Here is a 17,626-nt window from a genome sequence, read left to right on the forward strand (position 1 = left end):
TTTTTTGTTTTGCACGTGGAATGCGAATTTATGTAATTTTTAGAGAAATAAATAAAAGATGGACTTTACTCCACTAACTGCATTATATATATATATATATATATATATTTTATATGGTGCCAGATGCACCCAAGACATATATACATATATAATTATAATCTCCGCTATCTTTTGGTGCTGGATGCACCATCCTTTTTTTTTTTTTTTTTTTTTTTTTTCTTGCACATGGTGCCAGATGCACCATCCTTTTTTTTCTTTTTTTTCACATGGTGGTTCTGATCGACCAAGATTTTTTATATTTTCTTTTCTTTTCTTTTGCCAAAAGCATCCCCCTTTTTTTTTCACGTGGTGACAGCACCACTTTGCTTTGCTCCACCATCCTTTATTTTTATTTTTTTTTTATTATTTTTTTTTAATTTAATTTAATTTTTTTAATTTTTTATTTATTTTTGTATTATTTTTTTTTTGTATAAATTTGATGATGGGCTGGGGGAATTTGCAGGGAAGGACGAAGTCGAGGGGGCCAGGCGCTGCGGTGGAAGGAGTCGATGCCGAGAGCGCAGCCCAACTTGCTCCAGGTGTGCGCACCATGTGCAGCAGGTGGGGTTTGAGTGGAGTGAGGAGTAGGCAAAGACGGAACAAAAGGCTTACATCTAAAAGAACTACAATCCACAGGCAAGCAATTCCTCTTGTTGTCAAAGCCCGCCAGTCTCAGACACGCCGGCGGCTCACCCGCGAAGAAGTTATACGAGTAAGTGAAGTTCTGCAGACTCAGCAGCGAACAAATACTCGCCGGAATCTTCCCCGACAGCAAGTTGTGGGCCACATTGAGCTACTCCAAGCTCACCATCCCTCCAATCGTCTCCGGTAGCGACCCCAGAAACTGGTTGAAGCTGACGTCAAACACCGTCAAGTTTTTCAGCACCCTTGTGGCAGCCAGATCTCTGACACCTCATTTCTCTGCTGTGGGCTCCATCCGCGTTCTCATCCGACGGACAGTATTGCATCTTCCTCTGCGTCAGCAAGCAGCACAGGAAACACGAGCCGTCCATTGGATGAGCCTTCAACACCTGCCTAGTTGTTCCCGCCAATTCGGTGATCGTGTTCACTTCCTTCAGAGGCGGTAATGGCGTCGCCGGAGATGATGCCACCGACTCGCAGACGTCTGAGTTCTCCGCCGACTTAGTGAAAGAGTTTTCCTTCGAATTGCCGGGGTAATCACTCGATTTGCTCTTCATGCTGTCGCGTCGCCGGCACCGGAAGCTTTCTCCCTTTCCCATCAGGTCGCGGTACCCGACCGTAAATAACTCGCTCACCGCCGGAGCCAGATACGAGCCGTCGATCACCATCGCGGCCATATTCAACATGCCTTGGAATCTTCCAGAAGGTCTCACTGAAGCAGCCGACGGAACCTTGGACGCGACGTCGAGAAAGTTGTTGATCAGAAGTCGGACGGTGCCGACGAGGTGATCGCTGAAGCAGCCGACGGCGTAGATCTGGATGGAGACATGGGAGGTCTCTCTTGAGAGAAATGCGGACGGGACCTTGAAGAGGAACCGATCATTCCACGTGGGGTTCTCGCCGCCGATCTTGTCGACCCGGGAGCGGATCTTGTGGGCGGAGTCGACCCAGGCGAGGGCGGAATCGTCCTTGGGGATGGCGACGGAGAGAAACGCCGCGAGTTGCTGCTGTTGGTGATGGAGTCCTTGCATCGTTATCTTACTGCTGATGCTGCTTCTGCACTAGATCTAGAAGCATCTCTCATTCTCTCACTCAACTGAGTCGGCTCTGGAACTCTGACTCGGGTTTTTTGATTGGTTTATCCGCAGCTGCTGTTGCTCTGCGCTGTCTCTGTGTCTCTGGACTCAACCTGATCCGTCTTCTGCAGGTGGTGGGACTGGGCCTGTGAATTGAGCTTTTTGCTGCTGTGCCGAGACACAAGTGAGGATGGGCCTGGCATTTGGGCTGCTCCTTTCTGTGGACTTCAACTTGTGTTTATTTGATTTGGCACGGGTCTTAAGTGTAGGAAGACCCACATTAATATGTATACATTTTTTTTTTTTAATTTTAATACCAAGAATATATATATATATATATATATTTTTTAATAAAATTGACTCTCACTAGTCAAACATTTAATAAAACCTAATTTTATTATTATTATTATTATTTTTTTTTTATTTTGACACGACTGTACTCGAAGTTGAACATTTGAGTTGCCTACGTACCCTTCCAAAGAAGAGATCAAGTCATAACGTAGTTCAAATACATTTTTTTTTTCTTGGTATTTTCTTTTTATGCCGTTTGCAGTTTCAGCTCGTGCAGGCAAGGAGTGTTGGTGTTGCCTTTTATGCTCGTGCAGACCAGGAGCTTTGTGCCATGCAGTTTAGACTCGTGCGGGCGAGGAGAATTTGGTGCCGTTTGCAATTTCAACTCGTGCAGGCAAGGAGCATTTGGTGCCGTGTTGCAGTTTCAACTCGTGCAGGCAAGGAGCGTTTTGCCATGCAGTTTTAGGCTCATGCAGGCGAGGAGCCTTGTGTCCTACAGTTTAGGCTCGTGCGGACAAGGAGCTTTGGTTCGTGCAGTTTAGGCTCGTGCAAACAAGGAGCATTGGTGTTGCCTTTTATGCTCGTGCAGACCAGGAGCGTTTGGTTCGTGCAGTTTAGGCTCGTGCGAACAAGGAGCATTGGTGTTGCCTTTTATGCTCGTGCAGACCAGGAGCTTTGTGCCATGCAGTTTAGACTCGTGCGGGCGAGGATAATTTGTGAATTTTGTCAAACAATTTTGGAGAGGCGTTCCTCACAATCTTCATAGCAAGGAGCCTTGACCGAGTGATTGAAGAAGTCTTTGGGAAAGAAATCGCGCATTGTGATGGCAATGGACGATCTTTGTGTCGTAATTTCATCATCCTCAACACTTTCACGTTGCTTTGAAGGTTGACAAGAGCTGCTTTGCTCCCTTTCCGATTGGCGGACTTGTGGAGGAGACATACGCTTCTTGTGCAATTTCTTATGAGTGATTTGAGTCCATCCTTCAACTTTGCTTGTCTTGGAGGATGCCCCCAGTGGTTGAGGTAAAAACCTTAAGTCGGAAGAGCCAGAAGTGATGGTGGTATAGTTTGACTTCACCACATCGTCAAGATCTAGCTCGATGATTCCTTTCTGAGCCAGCTTCATGATGAGATCTTTCAGCACGAAGCATTTTCTGTCGGATGACTGATGAAGTGGTGGAATTTATAGTATCTTGGACTGTCGGTACGATTCATCTCTTCCGGCCGTCTGCACTCAGGTAAACCGATCACCTTCTTGTCCAACAGGTCATCCAGCATGGCAACCACAAAAAAGAGAGACGGGGAATGGATAAGTCTTCTCCTTAAGCTCCTTCAAAGTGCGTCTACGCATCTCTTGATCACGAAAAGCTTCGGTTTGAATCGCCTTGCCTCGTGTAGGGATTTTGACGGGAGCTGTGTTGACCGTCATTGCTTCCTTGGTGGATTTCCATGCAGCCTTCTCTACCTTTGTCTCAAGAACTTTGTCGTTCTTGTAGTCGGCGATCGGTTCCTTCTTCCCATGATGGGCGATGCTTAACTCCATGTCATAGGCGCGGGTGGCTAGCTTTTCGAAGGTCCGTGGTTTGATGCCTTGAAGGATGTATTGCAAACCCCATTGCATGCCTTGGATGCACATCTCGATTGAAGAGGTTTCCGAGAGCCTGTCTTTACAGTCGAGGCTTAGAGTGCGCCATCTGTTGATGTAGTCAATGACTGGCTCGTCCTTCCACTGCTTTGTGCTCGTTAGCTCTAGCATGCTCACAGTGCGGCGGGTGTTGTAGAAGCGGTTGAGGAATTCCCGCTCTAATTGCTCCCAGCTGTTGATGGACTTAGGCTCTAGGTCCGCGTACCACTCAAAGGCATTTCCTTTCAGCGAGCGCACAAACTGCTTGGTGAGGTAGTCTCCCTCCGTCCCCGCGTTGTTGCAAGTTTCGACGAAATGTGCAACGTGCTGCTTTGGGTTTCCTTTTCCATCAAACTGCATGAACTTTGGTGGTTGATAACCCCTTGGCATCCTTAGGGCATCAATCTTCTTGGAATAGGGCTTCGAGTAGAACAAGGAGGTATGTGAGCTCCCTTCGTGCTGTGCCTTGATGGTGTTGGTGATCATCTCCTGCAGCTACTGGATAGAAAGAGATCCCATGAGTGCCGCTGCTTGGTCTGGCTCCGGCTTCCCATCGATTTTCTTCACCGGGGGTTCTTCGTCTCCGCTAGCTCCTCCCCTTAGTGGATCATCCTCTGGGTCGGGTTTATCGCCGTCCTGCGCCTCCAGTCGGTTGACTAGTGCTGCAATTTGCAAGTCTTTTTCTTCCACAGTTCGGGTTAGCCTTGCGATTGCTTCATTCATTTGAGCCAGCTACTCATCGATTGAAGTTGCTCCAATGGTCATGACTTGCATGGCTGAACTGTCGCTTGAATCGGCATCGGAGAGCATGGATTCGGAGTATTTCCTTGGGCTTTCCCCCCTTGGTGCCCTTAGTGAGGCTAAGGTGATCAAAGGCTCGTGCCTTGGGTGCTTTTGTTCCCTTGGCAGAGTTGATGCAGAGGTGAAAGAGGCGGCAGAAGTAGCTCTTGCCATGCTTCGAGTCGTGATGCCCAAAGTGACACCAGTTGCGACGAGGACGCTTTTGTTCTTTGCGCCGGTTGCGGGAACAGTTTGAGCCTTCCTTGATGCCATTAATTTTGGAAGTGCGCTTGAATTTCTTGAACGGAGAAAGAGATGAGAGGCAGAGATGGTCCCACTGGGCGTGCCAATTTGTGAACACGGAAAATTCCTGAAACGAAAGAGACAAGAACAACGTGCACAAACAAATATTTGTATTTGATGATTTTGGGTTACAATCTCTCCCTATTTTAATCCTCTAATTCGATCTCCGTAAGGTGTTGATTTGTGGATGTTTCGTTGATCCAAGGGCCGTTGAGGCTTGATCTTGGATGAACTGTTGGAAGTTTCTTCAAATGGCCGTGGGCTTGATCTTTGAATGTGGATTTGAGCGGATCTTCAAAGGGGCTTTTGGGCTTGATCTTTGAAGAACAGTGATGAACGGATCTCCAAGGGCTTTTGGGCTTGATCTTGAAGAACAGTGATGAACGGATCTTCAAGGGCTTTTGGGCTTGATCTTGAAGAACGGTTGGATGTGTGGATTTGTCGACGTTGTTGATCCAAAGGGCCGTTGGGGCTTGATCTTGGATGAACAGATGATGAACGATGGTGCTTTCTTCAAGGGCCGTCGGGGCTTGATCTTGAATTGGTGGATGGTTGATCCAAGGGCCGTCGGGGCTTGATCTTGGAAGAACGATGAACGAAGAATGAAGAACACTTTCTTCAAGGGCCGTCGGGGTTTGATCTTGAATTGGTGGATGATTGTTGATCCAAAGGGCCGTTGGGGCTTGATCTTGGAAGAACGATGAATGAAGAACGAATAACACTTTCTTCAAGGATCGTCGGGGCTTGATCTTGAATTGGTGGATGATTGTTGATCCAAAGGGCCATTTGGGCTTGATCTTGGAATAACGATGAACGAAGAACGAAGAAGGCTTTCTTCAATGGCCGTTGGGGCTTGATCTTGAAGGTGGATGATTGTTGATCCAAGGGCCGTCGAGGCTTGATCTTGGAAGAACGATGAACGAAGAACAAAGAACGCTTTCTTGATTCTTCAGGAACCTAGATGCTTGAGAGCTTCGGAGTTTCAGAGCTTCAGAGCTTCAAGAATTTTGCCTAATGATTTTGGTTCCTCTCAAATGAATGAATTAGCCTTCTATTTATAGAAATTTCCAAGGCCTAATTTTGAATATAATATTCCAGATGAAATAAGTCGTTTCTGCCAGGTGTTGACACGTGTCCTGTTTGATGACTTTTCCAACTTATTTCGATTTTTTGTTTAGACACACGCTACGTGTAAAATTTATGTAATACATGAGCGTTGAAACTTTGATTTATCGGTCAACATTTACTTACCAAAATTTTGATGTCTACAGCTACTTTGCCATTTGATTTGATACATTCTGATGTGTGGGATCCAGCGAAAGTTACTTCTAATGGATTCTGTTGGTTTGTTACTTTTATTGATGATTGTACTAAGTTAACTTGGGTGTTCTTGATGAAGAATAAGAGTGATGTTCCGTTACTTCTTCAAGAATTTTGTACAATGGTGTCTACTCAGTTTCAGACCAAAGTTAAGGTCTTCAGGTCAGATAACGAGGGAGAATATGTGAATCACACTTTGACATGTTTTTTTCGTGATCATGGTATTATTCACCAGACGACTACTCCATTTACACCACAACAAAAATGTGTGTCCGAACGGAAGAATCGTCAAATAATGGAAGTTGCTCACTCCTTGATGTTGGATAAATGTGTTCCTAATCATTTGTGGGGTCATGCTGTTTTGGCTGCTGTGTATTTGATCAATCGTGTTCCAAGTAGGTTTCTTGATTTTCAGACACCGTTCGATGTGCTACAACAACATGTTTCTCTTGTTTCTATATCAAAGCTTCCTCCGAAAGTGTTTGGGTGTATTGCGTATGTGCATGTCTACTCTCATCAGCGGAGTAAACTTGGTGCATGTGCTCTCCGGTGTGTCTTTATTGGGTATGCTAACAATCAGTAAGGCTATAAATGTTATCATCCTCCGACTAAAAAAACTTATATTACCATGGATGTCACCTTCCATGAGGAAGTTTCGTATTTTGTGAAACCCTCTTCCGACTCTCCACTTCAGGGGGAGAGGGGGAGTGAAGTGCAGATTCGAAGAGATGGTATGGATGATGGGTTACAGGCAGAGTTAGGAACAGAACCTATTATGTTGCGTGATACTGATCAGTCGACTACAAATAGTGATCAGTCACCTGTTATTCTCGGAATTATTTCTATTGATGATATATCAGATGTGCCCAGCGAGTTGCCTGTTAGTATATTTGACGAATTACCTTCTAATGATCGGTTGCCTGCTGCTGATATGTCAAATGAGTTGTCTGATGATGGTTCGTCTAGTGATGATTCTTCTAATAGTTTGGTACAAGATGGTGGCATACATGAGGTAAATTCTGACGATTCTTCTACTTATCAGTTGCCTCCACGAGCTAATCGTGGAAAACCTAAAATACAATATGAGCCTGATATGCATGCCAAAGCCAAATATCCTATCAACAATTATATGTCTACTCATCGTTTATCCAAACCATATGCATCTTACATATGTCAGCTATCTAGTGTATCAATTCCAACAAAATTGCAAGATGCCTTGTCTGACCCTAAGTGGGTTAATGTCACGCAAATTGAGATGGAAGCTTTGGAAAAGAATTCTACTTGGGATTTGGTTCCTTTACCAAACGGAAAAAAAGTTGTTGGATGTAGATGGGTGTTTATTATTAAGTAGAAAGCAGATGGTTTTATTGACCGGTATAAAACTAGATTAGTTGCTAAAGGTTATACTCAAACCTATAGGGTGGACTATCAGGAGACATTTGCTCCTGTTGCCAAACTTAATACTGTGCGTGTTCTTCTGTCCTTAGCAGCAAACCAGGTTTGGCCTCTGTTGCAGTTTGATGTTAAGAATGCTTTCCTTCATGGTGATCTTAAAGAGGAAGTGTATATGGATCTCCCACCTGGTATTGGAACATCTCCTGGAAAAGGTGTTGTATGCAGGTTACGAAAGGCCTTGTATGGTTTGAAACAATCTCCTAGAGCGTGGTTTGGGAGGTTTACAAGTTCAATGAAGAAGTTTGGGTATATCCAGAGTCATTCAGATCGTACTTTGTTTCTAAAGCGACAAAATGGTAAGCTAACTGCATTGATTATTTATGTTGATGACATGAAAGTGACTGGTGATGATCAGAAGGAGATACAACGTCTTCAAAAGTACCTAGCTACTGAGTTTGAGATGAAAGAATTGGGTGAATTGAAGTATTTTCTTGGAATCGAGGTTGCACGATCCAAGCATGGTATTTTTATGTCTCAACGGAAATATGTTCTTGATTTATTAGCTGAAACAGGTATGTTAGATTGCAAACCTGTTGATACTCTGATTGAGCAGAATCATCGTTTGGGCTTATTTCCAGATCAAGTTCCTACTCATAAGGAACGGTATCAGAGGCTTGTGGGGAGATTAATTTATTTGTCTCACACTCGCCTTGACATTGCTTATGCAGTTAGTGTGGTAAGTCAGTTTATGCACTCACCTAGTGAAGCTCATATGGATGCAGTAACCCGTATTTTGAGGTACTTGAAGATGGCTCCTGGCAGAGGCCTATTTTTCTCCAAGAATGGTCATTTGAATGTCGAAGGGTATACAGCTGCAGATTGGGCAGGTTCTATCACTGATCGGCGATTTACATCTGGATACTTTACGTTTGTGGGTGGTAATTTAGTTACTTGGAGAAGCAAGAAACAAAAAGTGGTGGCTAGGTCAGGTACAGAAGCTGAGTTTCGTGGTATGTCGCATGGTGTATGTGAGTTGTTGTGGTTGAAATTTTTTTTGAGAGATCTTGGGTTTAACCCCAAAGGTGCTATGAAACTTCATTGTGATAACAAGGCTGCTATTGAGATTGCTCATAATCCAGTGCAACATGATCGAACAAAACATGTGGAGATTGATCGACATTTCATTAAGGAAAAATTGGATGCTGAAATTATTATGTTTCCGTTTGTGAGATCTGAAGATCAACTTGCTGATGCTTTTACTAAGGCTGTGTCTAATAGTGTGTTTTCCAACTCACTTGACAAGTTGGGCATGCGTGACATCTTTGCACCAACTTGAGGGGGAGTGTTGCGAGTTATATATTAGTTAGAGTGTAAATAGTAGTTTATTGTCCCACATTGGTGAAGTACATATGTAATACCAATTGTAACTCCTATATATACTCCACTTTGGAGATTAATGAATATATAAGAAATTCCCAAATATTGTCACATATATTTTTGGTATTTACTATGTTTAGTTTAATATTAGTATTTACCATGTTTAGTTCAAAAGCTGAAGATTGAAATCCAAAGTGAGGGCTAGTGGTTGCTATAACGAGTTGTATTTAGCACAGGCCCCGCTTATAATTGTAGCATGTGTTCTCAAAACTCAAAATGCTTGAAAGAAACATTTTTGAAGTTTTCTCATTCCAAAACTTCTAATTGATTTCTCTAGCCAAGAAATAGAAAAGTATGAAGTCTACTAATATCACTCAAGCTCTTTATGAGCAAAGATGCGATCCTACAAGTCTATCAGTTCAAGTACACTATAATGAAATAGAATTAACTAACCCCCTTCCCAACTCCCAAAAAAAGATTCCTACATTTAATAGCATATGATATTTGATATATACCATAAAGTTGGGGTTGAGACAATATAATCTCCGACAGATATAAGACAGGGTAATAAAGAGAAGGTCAAAAGAATATGAAGGACTAAAAAATATAAATACAGGAAATCAACTCGTATTGAGAGATTAGAAGCATTATGCTTCTCAGATAATCAAAGAGGTGGAAAGGGGCTGGTGTAATTATCTAGCATTATAACAGGAAAAAAGAAAACAGCACCAAACAAATAATATAATATGTACCAGGTATATAGTTCTCCCTTCAAATTCAAACTGAGCTCTAATTGAATCTCTTGTCAATTCAGCTTCTGGGCCGACCAGCACACGTTCTTCCTGTAACAATGTATTCAGCAAGGTTGATTTCCCAACATTGGGTCTTCCTACAATTGCCAACTGTAATTCCAGCTTACTCTCCTCAACATCACAAGAGCAGCCGTCCTCATCAGTACCTTCTTCATCTAGGATTAGGAAGGAAGCAAAAATGGGGTTATCAATTAGGATAGCATAAAAATTGACCGCTTCATCGCTTAATCAATAAAAGAATTTGAATGATGCGGTGAAGGAGCAACTTGTTTACAGGTTGTATTACAATCAAATATATGAAACCATATGTAGCAGCCTTTTTGCACGATAATAAAATATATAAGATTATAAGTATATCCTATTAAGGGCAATATTGTAAATGCATCATCTAGGGATAATACTTGGAGGTTAAGGAAAATTGTTAGTTGTTATGATTTAGTTAGCCTACACAATTTGTATATATACTTAGATTGTAATCTCATTCATTAAAATGGAATGTAAATATCTTTTCTCAATATGGTATCACTCGCCGACGTCTCACGACTTCTCTCTCTTCGATCCCTAATTTTCCCGCTTCTCTCTGCTGCGAGCTTCTCTCCGTGCCTTCTTGCAAATTGATCCTCTTCGATCTTGCTACTCTCTTATTGTCTCTGAGTTCTTCTCTCTCTCATTCTGGCCATGGCGACTGTGGATGCAAATTTCTTCCTCCTTGATCTTGGACAATTTTGCACCTACAAAACAATTAACACCTTAGGTTAAGGCCAAGAGCCTCACGCACCCACGATGAATGGGGGGGCTTTGGCCGAAGAACCTCCGATGCCAAAGTTAGAATTTAGAGAGAAAGAGTGTTTAGAGAATTTTGGGATTTTTGCCAAAGTGTTGGAATTGGCTTTTTTGGTGAGAATGAGAGTATATTTATAGGGATAGGAGGTGGCTAGGGTTTTTTGGGTTTAATTTAGGTTTAATTAGGAGTTACAAAATTGATTATTTGTATAAATGGGGTAATAAAATGGAGAAAAATGAAAAAGGTTACAAAAAGGGAGGTGGCTGGCCTCTTAGTAGTTTTAGGTGTGAATGGGTGTTTTATTTGATAATTAAGGGATTGATTAGGTAATTAATCCCTTAATTAATCAATTTTTAAGGAATATGAAAGGAAAATATCATTTAGCTAATTGATTAGCTAAATAATGGAATACAAAATATATAGAATAAATTAGGTTTTAGGAATTACCTTATAGAAAGGATTTGATGAAATAGGCTTTAAATTGTTACCTATTTTGGGCACTTTTGACTTGGTTTAGGGATGATTGCCCGCTGATCCCGCGTAGGAATCCCAGTATGCCTCAAGGGTATTTTTGTCCTCTTTTACCCAAGAATCCACGTGTCACCTTGTGATTATTTTTGGCTCCACAAATGCCCCCACACCTGTTGGGCTGCTCATAGGAAAGAGCAGCAGGTGTAGAGATCATCTTGCTTTAGGAAACGTGGGATTGCTTCCTATTTTGATGTAGATTCTCTCTTTAATAGGAAATTAGATCCTTTTAGGAAAGGGAAATAAATTTCTCTCAAAGCCTATTTAAGTCCACCTTAAGTGGGTTATTAAATCAACTTTGGAAAGTGATTTATTCTACCCTACAAGAGCGAGATAGCTTAGAGGATATTTGTTCCCCCTCCTCTAGCAATTTTCTACATCTTGCCCGTGCAAAGGATCGTCTTTCGTTGCTTTATTCGTCTTCCTCATGCCGCACTGAGGTAAGAAAAAATTAATTTTCCTTGTCTTCTTCTTGGATGGTGCTACCTCGGGGCAGCCGTCGGGGTGGTGCGGCATGTAGGCTGGCATGGTCCAGGAGTCGACTCGGCATGGGCCGATGAGGTATTGTGGCAGGGACCACTGTTTTAAGCTGCTCGACTTGGCTAGAACCAAAGGCAGCTTGTATGGCTGGGGCCACGGATTGCGGCGATGTGGCGCAGTGCTAGGCAAGTCACATGGCTCATGTCTTTTTGAGCTTTTGGACATGACGCAAGCTAGGCAGGTGATTGAGAGAAATGAAGAGGTTGTGGGCCTCATGAGCTGCTGGAATGTTGGGTTGAACTCCCCTGCTGGGTACCACGAATGGCGTTGGCTACTTTGACTCTCTTCGTCAGGAGAAACGTGGGCTGCTCCCAAAATAAGAGGTGAATAGGATCAAGGCGGATGCATTGGCTCATCCAATCACCGTTGTGGATCTTGCTGCAAGTGAAGGTGGAAAAAGGGATCTTCCCTGCCTGCTCAAGAGATGCCGGCTAAGAAAAAAAACCAAAGACTTCTTTCGATGCTTATGCAAAGGATGAAAAGTTGATTGCTGCTTATAATCAAGTGATCCACTTCAAGAGAATCGTCGATAGGCTTGAACCCCAAGTGTTGGAACTTCAAGGTGTACTGAAGATCAACGAAAGTTTGAAGAAAGAAATGGATGAGCTGCAGCGCGTCCATGTTGCTATTGGTGAAGTAGTTGGAGAAGTTGGTGCCCAGGCTGAAGCAGTCGGGGGTGATGCCACTGCTAAGAGCTTCGTGGTTGCTGAAGGTGTGGCGACCGAATAGTCGTGGGATGTCCAGGCTGCTAAAGTGTAGTCATCTAGGTAGCCTTTAAGATTTTCTTTGTTTTTCCTTGTAGCTCTTGTTTTGCTTGAACTCTTTCGGCCTTTGCTAGTCGTTTATAAACATGTTTTCCTTAGCTTTTCTTCATTTTTGCTTTTTTTGTTCATGCCCTAACCTTTAGACTTGATAGACCAGTGGCAAGCATGCTACTTTTTATAAGCAGACAAGCTCGCGTAGCCTATGCAGCCGTAGGTGTTGGTGTAGAACTTTGCAAAGTTGTTAGCCATTGGGTTGGCAGCCGGATGCCTTACTTACAGAAGCAGACAAGTTCGCGTAACCACTAGGCTGTTAACCTTGACTTTCTCCAATTCCGTAGGTTACGTAGCAAGTATCACAACACTTTAGGACTTGGTGTAGGTTGTTCCGCGCTTGGTAGAAGTGAAGCTTATCAACTACGTAGCATGTTGGCAGTGGATAAAACTTTGTATATGCGTGCTAGCTTGTTTAACCTTTCACAAGAATGTGCGGTTGTATAAGTCTAGTGCGGCTTTACTGCTTGAAGGGCAAGCCGTAGGTAGTCTTCCGAAATCCGTAGGCTACCTTAGTGCACTCGGTAGTAGCTTTAGGATTCCAAGGCAGCCGTCCATCGAATGTACTGTGTAATGTGCCCTCTCCGTCTTTAGGGCCCGATTCCCCACGGATTAGGCCAAGAGACCCAAAATCCTTCAGTTAGCTAAGCCTTGAAAAAGACCATTGCGACTACTTCTAGGAATCCCGGCGCAAGCCATCATGCATCTAGTTATACTAGGGCAGCCCGGCTCATCCACGCTTGGATATTCAAAGTGTAGAGTTTATCCTCCCGTTCTTGGAGAGCTAACCCATGTGGGTGTCGGGGAATTGGTTTACCCTCTCGTGTTGGAGAGCAATTAGTTTAGCCTCTCGCACTGGAGAGCATGGTTGGTCCCTCGGGGAGTGCAATTCCTGCGGTAAGTCCCTAAGAAGGGCGCGGTCTTCTTTTAAAGTGCAGGAGTGATCAATTGTTGTAAGCATGCAGCCAAGCCAAGTCGTGATTACTTCTGAATTCCTCATTGAAAAATGAGTTAAACGAACGAGAACTTAGATGTAAGGTAAGAACTGCATAACAACTGGATAATCCTCGGTTGGTGAGGTAGTGCCCGTCGAGCTGCTTGAGTCTTCGGGCTTTGATGTAGCGAGAGGTCACACATGGTACTTCCTCATATTGTAGGCGTTCCACTGTTTTTTGATCTTTTTGTCATTTTATGGTGGCGAGGGTGTAATTGTTCTTGCCACATACTCTGCTGATCTTGTACGGACTTTCCCAGATGGGATCCATATTTTTGGAGCCTTTTCTGCTGGCAGTGATGAAGGTTTTTCTTATGACCAGATCTCTGGGCTGGAACTGCTGGACCTTGGCCCTTTTGTTGTAGCTGGAGAGGAGTTGATGCTGGTAGGCTGCAATGCGAGTGATAGTTTGTTCGCGCCTCTCTTCTGCCAGATTTAAGCTTGTGGCCATCTCCTTTCGGTTGCTCGTCTTTTGGTTGTGTGATATGCCCATAGACATTCTTGGAGTTCGTCTGGCCATTTTTTTTTCTTATTGGTGGGGGATTTCTTGTGGCAGTCGAGGATCATCTTAGTGGATGCTTTGGCCCACCTATTGCCTTAAGGATATCTTGGCGTAGACATGTGCTACTTGATGCCATATTTTTGGAAGAACTTCGCCAAATCTTTGCCCATGAATTGCGGGCCGTTGTCGGTGACAATGGATTAAGGGATGCCAAATCGGCAAATGATACTTCTTCATATGAAGCGCTCTATGTCCGTCTGAACCATGATCGTCATGGGCTCTGCTTCTACTTATTTGGTGAAGTAGTCGGTTGCCATGATCATCATGCCTTTGCCCCTAGTAGTCTGGCTGGTGATTAGCTAGGACTCGGAATGAATGGAAAGCTTTTTCACCACCAAGTCTTTTGTCATTCGAAGGCCTGCTAGTGGGGCTTCGTACTCTGCTTCGTTGTTAGATGCTTTGAAGCTTAGAGTGATCGCCTGCTTGAGCATTGACACGTCTGGGGTGGCAAGAACCACATCTGCTCATGAGCCTTCGTAGTTGGATGCGCCGTCGACATGCAAACGCCAGAAATCTCCATTGAAGGAGCAGGTGTGGCTAAAGTGTGCTCGGTTGCCTTCGGGGCGTCGTTGGGCCAAGTTGTTGCGTTCGTCAGAAAACTTTGCATCTGCCAGGGTCTACGCCTTTATCGTCGTCGGTTTGGATTTGACGGAATAGTGCATCATGATGATGACTGCTTGCGTTTGAAGGTAAAACTTAAGCTTTTGGGTTACAACAATTATCGCCAAAGTTAGCTTTTGAATTTTTAATAGCATCGAGGAGAGCTTATGAACTGTAGAATACAGGTAGTCGGGCCTCCATCTCTTCTCGCATGATGGTAAAGCTTATTGTTACTTTAGATACCGTCAAACATGCGAATAAGTCCTCCGCTGCTTCTAGGGAGGTGATGTCGGGTACTTCTTCAAGTCATTGAATGTGCATTGGCAAGCCTCATCCCAAAGTGCATGCTTCTCTGCCAAAGCAAAAGAGTCTGCCAGAGTTAGATCTTCTTTCATGATTAATTTTCCGAATAGCGAGTGGTCTGCTGGAAGTCCTTTTTGGAAGGCTGCTCTAGCTATCGAGTCGTTGCATCCGACTATGTTTACCTTCTCTACTTTGAATCTCCTCACATAGTTGCGAAGCGACTCCTTTGGGTTTTTCTTGACGTCGAACAAATGGTCAGACTTCTTTTTGATCGAGCAATAAGATGAATATTCTTTGGTGAAAACCAAAGAAAGTTCGTAAAAATTTCGGATGGATTGTGGCGGCAGGGTGTAGAACCAATCTTGCACCTTGCCTTGTAGAGTGGTGGCGAATATCTTGCACATGAGATCATCGTTGTTTTGATAAAGGATCATTGCGGTTCGGTAGTGCTTTAAGTGTCTCTCCGGGTCTTTATCCCCTTTGAAAGATGTGAAATGTGGCATGCTGAACTCGCGTGGAGGCTCTACCTGCTTGATCTCGTCCGTGAAGGGTGACCTGCTTATGTTGGTCATGTTCCATTATAGTGCCTCGTTGGTGACCTCGTTGCGTTGGAAATCATGCAATCGCTTAGTCAATAGTCTCTTTACTTCTTCCTGAATTTGCCTTTGTTGGGGTAGCGGAGCTCTTGGCTGCCCCCAGCCATGACTTGCTGGTCTAGGCTGCTATTCCATGTGTTTGGCTCATCTATGTCATGGATGCAGTGCATGTGGTGCGTTCTTAGTAGGCGAACGAGTTCTTCGCAGGCTACTGGTTGAACTTGAGCGGGATTGAGTGACTGCTTCTCTCCGTCCGCCGTGCTACCTACTCTTATGTGAGGTGGAGGATGCTCATTGTGGGCTTAGCCGCGAATGGACACTTTGCCCGGAAGGTTGCTCATGTTGACTATCGGAATATGACCCCAACCATGAATGTACGCTCATCCATGGCCCTAGTCGAGAGTGCATGCTCCTTCGCGCGCTAAGACGGGAATGTGCACTGCCCAAACGTTCAGCTCTTGGCTAGTCGAGTGGCTGCTTGCTGGGATGCTGCTGGAAAGGTCTGTCTGCCCTTGTCCTACTTCGGGATACCTCGTCCGGGCCACGTTGGATCCTGATGTGTTGCAAAAGTTGATTCACCAAGGTTGTCTGTTGTGCAAGGGCGCTCGTCAACTCTATGACTTGTCGAGACAAGTGTTGTTCGCCATTTGGATTGGAAGAGCTTGGAAGGAATGCGCCTCCTTGGGCAGTGGAAGGGTGGTAGACTCTGGGCGCGAGATTTGAGTTGGAAAATGTCAAATCCGTGAAAAAATATGGTGAGAATGCCTCCGGCTCGATGGTAGGTCTGGATGGTTGAGATAGTCTTGGGCCGACTTGGGCTGCTTGGAAAGCCATGAGAGCAGGCTAGGCCGTGAGAGTGGGCGGCTCGACTGGAGCTGGCTGGGCCACGGGAGTGGGCTGCTCAACTGGAGTTGGCTAGACCATGAGGGTGGGCTGCTCGTCGGGAGTAGGCTGGGTCATGACAGCAGGCTACTTGGGAGGAGCAGGTTGGGCCACGGGAGTGGGCTGCTCGACGGAAACAGGCTGGACCACAGGAGTGGGCTGCTCGCCGGGAACAGGCTGGGTCACGAAAACAGGCTGCTTAGCAAGAGCAGGCTGGGCTGCGAGAGCAGGTTGCTTAGCGGGAGCAGGCTGGGCCACAAGAGTGGGCTGCTCGTCAGGAGCAGGCTGGGTCATGAGAGCAGGCTGCTTGGCAGGAGCAGGTTGGGCCGTGAGAGCAGGTTGCTTGGCGAGAGCAGGTTGCTTAGAATGTGATGCAAGCGAATGCGAGGCTTGGGCCCTGGCCCGTGCAAACTTGGATGGCACGACTTAGGCCGTGGCCTTGGTGTCGTGAGCCTTGGATGGCACGGCTCGAGCCGTGGTGAAGGCACCATGAACCTCGCCACGGGTGGCTACCGAGGTAGCCACCGTGGTGGTTCCCATGGTGGAAACTCATGGTGGTGGTGCTGCTCCACCTATTGTCGCATTTAGCCTCACGGATCTCCGCAATCCCATTTCTTGAACATTAGAATTTTCACTTGTGGAATTTTCTAAATTTCTAGCCATTATAATTTGCTTATACGTTTTATCAAAGAACCTTTGCAAGTAAAAAATTCTAATAATAAGAATGTATGAAAAATATTCAAATGGACTAGAAAATAAAGAAAAAACCTTGTTGTGCGAGAGTCTTCTACGAGTATGGATTTCAACTCTCAATGAAAGCACCAATTTGTGGATGCAAATTTCTTCCTCCTTGATCTTGGACAATTTTGCACCTACAAAACAATTAACACCTTAGGTTAAGGCCAAGAGCCTCATGCGCTCACGATGAATGGGGGGGCTTTGGCCGAAGAATCTCTGATGCCAAAGTTAGAATTTAAAGAGAAAGAGTGTTTAGAGAATTTTGGGATTTTTTCCAAAGTGTTGGAATTGGCTTTTTTGGTGAGAATGAGAGTATATTTATAGGGATAGGAGGTGGCTAGGGTTTTTTGGGTTTAATTTAGGTTTAATTAGGAGTTACAAAATTGATTATTTGTATAAATGGGGTAATAAAATGGAGAAAAGTGAAAAAGGTTACGAAAAGGGAGGTGGCCGGCCTCTTAGTAGTTTTAGTTGTGAATGGGTGTTTTATTTCATAATTAAGGGATTGATTAGGTAATTAATCCCTTAATTAATCAATTTTTAGGGAATATGAAAGGAAAATATCATTTAGCTAATTGATTAGCTAAATAATGGAATACAAAATATATAGAATAAATTAGGTC

The 17,626-nt window shown here is 44.3% G+C and overlaps 1 pseudogene; it reads right to left on the bottom strand.

Annotated features, from left to right (window-relative positions):
* The window catches only part of LOC114820443 (uncharacterized), a 90,773-nt pseudogene that overhangs the window by 25,702 nt on the left and 47,445 nt on the right, over positions 1-17,626 (bottom strand).

Source organism: Malus domestica, chromosome 13, assembly GCF_042453785.1.
Source record: "Malus domestica chromosome 13, GDT2T_hap1".
Taxonomy (NCBI): domain Eukaryota; kingdom Viridiplantae; phylum Streptophyta; class Magnoliopsida; order Rosales; family Rosaceae; genus Malus; species Malus domestica.